General features: G+C 29.5%; 1 long non-coding RNA gene across 1 annotated transcript; it reads right to left on the bottom strand.

The window, feature by feature from the left end:
* Nucleotides 1–700: 700 nt before the first annotated feature.
* LOC123265977 lies at nt 701–1,022 on the bottom strand. The gene is made up of 3 exons (XR_006509707.1): nt 979–1,022; nt 827–916; nt 701–754 (listed from the first exon to the last, which is right to left on the bottom strand). It is a non-coding gene; the product is annotated as an uncharacterized LOC123265977 (long non-coding RNA).
* Nucleotides 1,023–8,867: the final 7,845 nt, after the last annotated feature.

The following is an 8,867-nucleotide window of genomic DNA, read 5'->3' as shown; positions in this document are numbered from 1 at the left end:
CTATTTCTAGCGATTTTTCCGTGTCTCTAAGCACGTTAAAACTTGATAAGAAAGTTAATAAACTATTTAAGGTAAAAGTTCCTATTATGAGACACTTTTCAAGGTAAGTTGAACATTTTTGCGAATAATAAATCCATTTAAGAAGAAAATACACTTTTAATCGCATTGTACAGTAATTTGATGATTATTAAATCAATATTTCTAATGTGTTTATAATTTTTTTGGTTAAAAATGAATTAAATTATGGTTTTTTAAGAGAACCTATGAGACCCTATTTATGAGACACTTTAAAGTCACATGTCCCCAGTGTCTCAAACCACAGGACCCTATTTTTGAGACAGTAAAAAATCAGTGAAATTGATCAAATTTTACATTTTTATTAATTTTAGACAGTCCTATTTACAAAATAAGAAATTATTTTAATTTTTAATCAACTCATAATTAAATTTTTATCAGTTAAATAATTAATTAACGAAAATTATTGAATTAAATCTATTTTTCTTTCTTGATTTTTTTTTTTAATTCTTCGACTTGAGCAATTAACTTTTCTTTTCTTCTTGTAATATTTTTATTTTTAAGTTTTCTTCTTTCATGTTTTTTTAACTTTTCTTTTTTAATTGTTTGTACCATTCATCAGAGATCCCCACAGATGGTAACTTTGACTTGCCTGTTTTTCAATTTTATTATTTTTTCTTCAGTAAATAATCCTACGGCAAAGTGAATATTTCTTTCAGAGATTTTTCGGGAGATTTATCTAAAAATATGAATTTTTCGTAATTCTAATCATAATTTTAAAACTAGTTCATAACTAATTATTTTACGTTACCGTTATCAACAGTTATTGATGAAAACTTATGAATAAAACGATGTTCGTCAATCATTGCAGGCGTAGGATCCAAATTTTCTTTCATAAATTCTAAAAATAGTCACATCAAATTAAATTTATCGAACATAAATGTGAGGTTGACATTTACATACCTAATTGATAAATTTTGTTGTTTATAGGATTTGTAGGATGAATATTTTTGAGCTCTGTTGTATTATTTTATATATGATATTATATGATGTTATATGATATTATATATTATAATGTATATATATATATATATATATATATATATATATATATATATGTATAATATAAATACTATATAACATAAATATAATTTTTTTGGATGACGCGCAAGGATTTCGATTTTGCGCAAGGATGATACGCAAAATCGTGAAGCGTTCCACATTTTTTTTTTTTTTTTTTTTTTACAAATATAAATAATGCTGTGAAGCGGGAAAGAATAGGAGTTACGGTAATTATTACGTGAAGCGTTCCACATTCACGTAACAGGATATTGGTAGGAAAGGATTGAGAAAGGAATGTGGAGAGGATCATCTTAATTAAAGACACTAAAGTCTTTAGAAGGGCACCGTATTACATTATTGCTATCAGTTAATGATTCTTGAAGACTAACTTGACTAGATTCATATATAACCGTAAAAAGTTGTCCATCATTAGTTAAATTATTTTATTCACAGTTTATCACATTAGAATGATTGTCCTTAGACAAGACTTATTAAAGATGTATTACAATTTGTTATTATCTTAATAATAACAAATTTTAATACATCTTTAATAAGTCAGTTTTCGTCACAGGTGACCCTATTGCTGCTCTGTAGAATAACAACTGAACAATAACATTCTCTTCTTTTAAAGATAATACTGTCGCTGGCTCAGTTCTAATTTTTGCCTTCTCAGGACTAATACTTTTTCATCTAACAAAGGTAGCAATCGGTACTCCATGAACAGCAGCTGCTTTTCTCAAGGACATCTCTGTGTCTTCTATTGCTTTTAAAGCTTTTCCTATATTTGACGAATCATAATTACTTAAGCCTTTTAACTTTTTTTTCTTCAGTTTATTATTCACATTGGAACACAACACTTTTTTTTGGTTGAATTTGATGATTGAGTTTTTGTCTCTTTAGGATTTTGTTTATGCCTCATTATCTCAGCTTTTTATTATAAATTACTTTTTACTTAGCCTGAAATAAATAATATACTTTTAGAGTCAATATACAACAAAATATTATAAATTTATCCAAAACATTTAATTAAAAAAACAGAAAAACTTGTTGACAAAGTTATTCAATGTTATGATTTGAGGTTAGGTTCATAATCTAAAGGTATTTGACTAAAAGTACTTACTTTTAGAAAAATATTTGAGGTTTTAATAACAGCCAATATTTTATGACATATAATTGCACTATTTTTATAATTAATATAACATATTAACAATATAAAATCTTATAAATGTACACCGTCTCACTTAATCGGGACAAGCCGAAATACACATGTCCGTGTTACATGGTACACCTAGTAAAATGTCTCATAAACCGGGGCATTCACGTTTATAAGTGTAGGTATTGTGAGACACTCAGATTTAAAATATTGTAATAAAAAAAACGCATAAATATGTATAGAAATAAAGTCTATGACTCATCAGCTTTCAATTGATATACAATTTAACATAAAAGAAGAAGAGACAATGAAATTAAACTAATATAAGAAACTAGGTAGCTGTTGCCGTTTTACTATTCTCGGTCGTGGCTTTGAGCACAGATAACAAACCTCGCACTTTAATAAATATTTTTTAAAAACATTGTGAAATTAATTAAGAGCAAAAGTCGAAAATTGCTTTTGAAATATGTGAATTGAAATATTTTTTATATTTTTGGTATGCTAGCGGTGTGTTTGTTTTCATAAAATAGTATTTTTATGTAGTGTATCATAAATGGGGACATCGTCTCATAATAGGGACTTTTACCTTATATCCATCTCCAAATGAGACTCCCAGTTACGGACAATTATTCATTGTAGATTCTAATGAAGCTGTCAAATGCAGATCTGAGAGGAATGTTAATTGTGATGTTGATCTTTTGAAAGCAATTGATACTACATTACGACAACATAACATTTTTGCGCGATCGTATCAGATAATGAAAGATGTTTCAAAAGATAATTCTACGGTTGATTCAGATGGCAATGTTATTGAACCTGAATTACATTTAATGTTTACTTTAAAACCTGGCATGGATGCGAGACGTTATAATTTTCAGAGAATTAATGAAGTTGCTGCAGTTTTTTCAACTACGGCAGATGGTGGAATTCCCGAATCATATGTTACTGTTCAAAATAAAACAGATAAGTCATTTCAAACTTTAAGTAGTCTTGATCCTAATTCGGAGCCTTGGATCTATCCTCTTTTTTATCCACATGGAAATCAAGAATGGCACATATCTATACCCTATAGATACAAAACCGGAAGATGTGTGACTCGCGCGGATTATTATAAGTATCAATTAGCGATTCGAGACGATTTCAATATCTTTCTTATGGATCGTCGCTTAATACAACAATGGGTAGTCGATGGGTATGTTAAAGTTGAATCAGACAGATTAAAATATTTGAAAAAACAACAGCCGAAACTGCGAGCAGAGTCTTATCAAGGTTTAATAGATCATTTACGATCGCAAAATGCTGTTAATAACACAAATTCCAATATTGGAAAAGTTATTATTTTACCCTCAACTTTTCATGGCTCACCAAGAAATATGATGCAACATTATCAAGATGCGATGTCTATTGTTCGTAAATTTGGAAAACCTGATTTATTTCTTACTATGACGTGCAATCCAAAGTGGCGTGAAATTTCCGAAAACTTATTGCCAGGACAAACTGCATCTGATAGGCCCGATTTAGTTGCACGTGTCTTTAATATTAAAAAAAATGCTTTAATTGATACAATTGTAAAAAAGCAACTTTTTGGAGAAGTTGCAGCTTACATTTGGGTCATAGAATTTCAAAAACGTGGTTTACCTCATTTACACATGTTAATAACATTGAAAAGTAATTCTAAGATAACTAGACCTGAACAGGTTGATAGATTAATCTCTTCAGAAATTCCAGACCCTGTTATTGATCCAACTTTATTTGATATTGTTACAAAAAATATGTTACATGGTCCGTGCGGAGATTGGTGTTTAATCGATGGCATTTGTTCGAAGAAATATCCCAAATCTTTTCGAAATGAGACTACGATGGATGCAGATGGTTAACCTTATTATCGCCGCCGAGACGAAGGAATCAGGTTTACACGAAATAGCAGTGTATTTGATAATCGTCATGTTGTACCATACAATCCTGAATTATTGAAAGCTTTCAATTGTCATATTAACGTAGAAGTTGTATGCTCAATTACAGCAGTTAAATATTTATTTAAATATGTTTATAAAGGCCATGATAAAGCAGCAATAATAGTAAACGGAAGCATACCAAATACTACAGAAGAAGCTCATGCGTCCCATGATTCTCGTGATGACCCTGATAATTTCAATACCGTTAACGATTATGATGAAATACGTAATTTTGTTGATGCTCGTTACGTTGGGCCTGTAGAAGCTGTTTGGAGTATTATATCAAAAGATCTTCAAGACAAAAGTCATTCTATAATTCGGTTACCAGTACATTTACCAAATGAACAAAGTATTACTATTAATGATAATTGTACTAAAGAAGAACTTCAAGAGGTTTTAGAGAAAAAATCCATGTTAATTGATTTTTTTAAATTAAATGAACGTGATCCAAATGCGCGCCAATATGTTTATGGTGATATTCCAAATCATTATTTTTTAAAAAAGACGATAAGACTAAAATTGCAAGTTGGCAACCACGAAAAAAACATCATAACGTTATTGGACAAATGTATTCAATTAGTCCTGCTCAAGTTGAATTATTTCATCTAAGATTATTATTGGTTCACATCAAAGGCGCAAAAAGTTTTGAAGAACTAAGAACAGTAAATGGAACTCTTTATGATTCTTTTACATCTACATGTTTAGCAGCTGGTCTGATAGAAGACGATCAAGAGTGGAGAAGAACATTAAATGAAGCAATAATATGGATGATGCCACGGTAATTACGCTGTTTATTTGTTCGGATATTAATTCATTGTCAGCCACTTCGACCAGAAGATTTATGGGAGGAATTTAAAGGATCTATGTCCGAAGATTATAAAAGACGTTTCGGAGCAGAAGAAGGAGAGAAAAAGCTTACATTTACATCAATTCTATGCTGAATCGTGAAGGTCACAGTCTTTCGACGTTTCCCAATATGATTCAAATAAATGAAATTGATGATGGATTACTAGATGGTGAACTATTGCAAACTGTAAACGCGAACGACTCACATACGTATTACAATAAACTTAATGTCCGTCAAAAAGAGGTAGTCAATTTTATATTAAGCTCAATTAAGAGTGAAAGACTTTCGACATCTAATTGTATTTACATAGATGGACCTGGTGGGTCTGGAAAAACGTTTATTTATACAACTCTCTGTCATATTCTAAAAAATTTTAAACAAAAACGTCTGTACAATGGCATATACGGGTATTGCAGCAATCCTTTTACCTAACGGAAAAACCGTTCATAAAACGTTTGGGTTACCTGTACCAATGTTCTCGGATTCATCCTCTTATATTAAACCTAATTCCTAAGCAAGGTGAATATTTGAAAAACATTGATGTTTTTATTTGGGATGAAGCTCCAATGTCGCCTAGATATGCACTAGAAATTATAGATCGTACGTTACGTCATATAATGGATAATGATATGCCTTTTGGCGGAAAAATGATGATTTTAGGAAGGGATTTTCGTCAATTATTTCCAGTTCAACCTCGGGCGACTCGAAGTGAAACTGTTAATCTTTCTATTAAATTCAGTTTATTATGGAGAGGTTTTCATCAGTTTTCATTAACACAAAATATGCGAGCATTACCTGAAGAAATAGAATTTGTGAATTTTTTATTAAAAATTGGTAATGGAACCGTCAATAATTTGAATGATGAAGTCAGTTTACCAGACTCATGTTTTACATCAAATAATAATGATATTGTATAAAATGTATACGGTAGGATAATCAGAGAAAAATGTTATGATCAACTTACGTCTGCAGTCATTTTATCAGCAAGAAATATAGATGTGGATGAAATAAATAAACAAGTCATAGAACTCTTGGACTCTACAACTGAAAAAATTTTCACAGCTGTTGACAGTACTGAAAACTGTGATAACGGAAACATCGATGATATAATTTTACCCGAATACTTAAATACTTTGAATCCACCTAATTTTCCGCCATATGAACTGAAATTACGACAATTTTCTATAGTGATGTTGATTAGAAATTTAAACTTAAGCGAAGGACTCTGTAATAGAACAAGACTAATAATACTAGAATTAGGAGTTAATGTTTTAAGGTGTAAAATATTATCAGGTGACAGAGCTGGAGAGATTGTCTTTATAAACAGATTAACATTATATTGCGAAAACGAATATCCCTTTACTTTTAAAAGACGACAATTTCCCATTAAAATAGCATTCTGCATGACGATTAACAAAGCACAAGGGCAAACTTTTGATAAAATTGGGGTAGATCTTACTAAAAATGTTTTTAATCATGGTCAACTTTATGTTGCATTTTCACGAGTACGTTCTTGGGCAGGTTTACAGGTATATTTAGCTTCTGACAATCATAATAAAGTAGTTAAGAACATAGTTTATAAAGAAATTTTCACATAAATTTTGAAATCTGTATTCAAACGATAGCCGAACAAAAATAATCTAACTAATAGATCTTTTAAACAACTCAATTGATCCAACATAAAGAACCTATAAATTTCAATACAGAAAGAATGAAAATATTTCAATATTTGGAAATAATCATTTTAGGAAATTAATACTGTAATTATATCAAATATTAAAAACAGTATAAACTGATTAATTTCCGTGAACAAGTTATATGCTTTACAATAAGGTTTGTCAACAGTTTCCAGTAATATTTTATGTGAAAGAAGTTCATTGTTCTACACATCAAATAATGGAAACTTTTGGTGAAACAAATTGCACGATTTCTCCGATACACAGCATTATATGCTAATCAAAATCAGAATAAGAAATTTTAATCAATTATCTGACACACACAAACACACATGTACACCCGTGTCTTCACCGGCAGGACTGTTTTTCCGCGTCTGTCTTCAGCTGTTTTATTTTTTTCCGCTCTTTTCAAAAAATCTATTGAAAAAGATAATAATATAAACATAAAATTAAACAATATTATGTACAGACACTCAAAAAGAAAAATATCGAGTGTCATGGTAATATAATATTTGTCTTCTGTCCCTCTCTCTTCATTTTAAGATCACACTCAAACACACATACATACATACACACAAGCAGACAGAGACAGAATCACACAAACATACAAACTCGTCATTTCGCGTTTACTCTTTTGTTTCCCGTCAAATTTCCGTTGAATTTTAATAAAAATACTAGAAATTCGAATAGCGCGCTACGTGCGCGCCTAAATTTTAACCAATAATGAATCATGGCCCGTTTTGTGCGAGTTTCGACCTTTGACTAACTTCAAGACTTTCATGTATTTTAATTTAAAGGATTACTTTAAAGGATTTAAAGGATATGAACATCCATTCATTTCCAAACTCGCACTTTCCTTTACTTAACTAATAGACGTCATTAATCAATACAAAAACGACTATAAAAATGTTTTATCTAAAAATTTCTTATAACTAATCTAATCGTGCAATTAATATCAATTTTTACACTTCAGATACTTGTTATCAGAAAAAAAAAAACTTTGTATTAAAATGTGTATGGCATTATTTTATTCGTGATTTGATTGATCGAATAACCATAAGTATTTTTTTTAATCTAAAATTGAGATGAACTGTTTGTTGCATCAAATTTATTCATGATGTGATTGGTAGAATACATCATAAGCATAAAAATAATACATATACTTTATATTTAGGCGCGCGCTTGCGCGCGTACATAACTCTAGTTATTTTATTAATTCATAATTTAAATAGTGAACACTATCCAAATTAGAAAGTTTAGGTTCTGTATCGTAGAATATTTATTATATAGGGTATATTTTGTTTCAAATAAATATAAGCTATTATCGAGTACAAAGGGACATTGTAGTTGAGTTCTGAGAAACCTTAGGTACTTGAGATTCTGAGGAAAAGCCATAAAAGACACGTGTGAGAAAAATTCTATGATCCCTTGTTTCAACGGCCAAATAATAACGTAACAAATATGTAACAAAAAAATGAGATTGTTAAATAACATATTTTTGTTAAACTTGCTTTAATATAATATTGCAACGAAATATATAAAAATTAAATTAAAAATTTATATCCGGTATCTAACTTATAAATAATTATTAATTAATGTTAAAAGAATAAGATTGTATAAAATAATATTATTAAATGATATTTATCTCTTACATTAACAATTAAACTATTTCATAGTTTTAATAGACTATAGATTGATAGAAATAGTAATAAGCTTAATCTAATTTGCAAAATACGAATATTAATGCACTGCAATATATATAATTTATAAATAAATATATGTGAATATAATAGAAAATATTATATATTAGTGTGTGAAAATCATTTATATATAGTAGAAATATGTGTACTTATATATGTACAAGAGCGGATATATGTTTGGGAGTTATGGTGGGAGAAGAACGGAGTTTGAAGCTCTTCGGAAAAACTATGTAACGACACTTCTCACCGAGAGCTTAGATTGCTAAGATCACGTCATTGTAAACCTCAATTTTATATTTTGAAGCTTTTTAATATTTTGTCAACTTGAATAATAAATTGAAACCAACTAAATAATTTTGATCAAAATTAAATAACGTCTAAATAGAATTCTTTTATTTAAAATGATTCCTTTCCCGCGCTGAAACCGAGTATTTTAATACTCCCGGGCGAAAGAACTAC

This window comes from Cotesia glomerata, linkage group LG5, assembly GCF_020080835.1.
Source record: "Cotesia glomerata isolate CgM1 linkage group LG5, MPM_Cglom_v2.3, whole genome shotgun sequence".
NCBI classification, from domain to species: domain Eukaryota; kingdom Metazoa; phylum Arthropoda; class Insecta; order Hymenoptera; family Braconidae; genus Cotesia; species Cotesia glomerata.
This window is presented reverse-complemented; position numbering and strand designations above follow the sequence as displayed.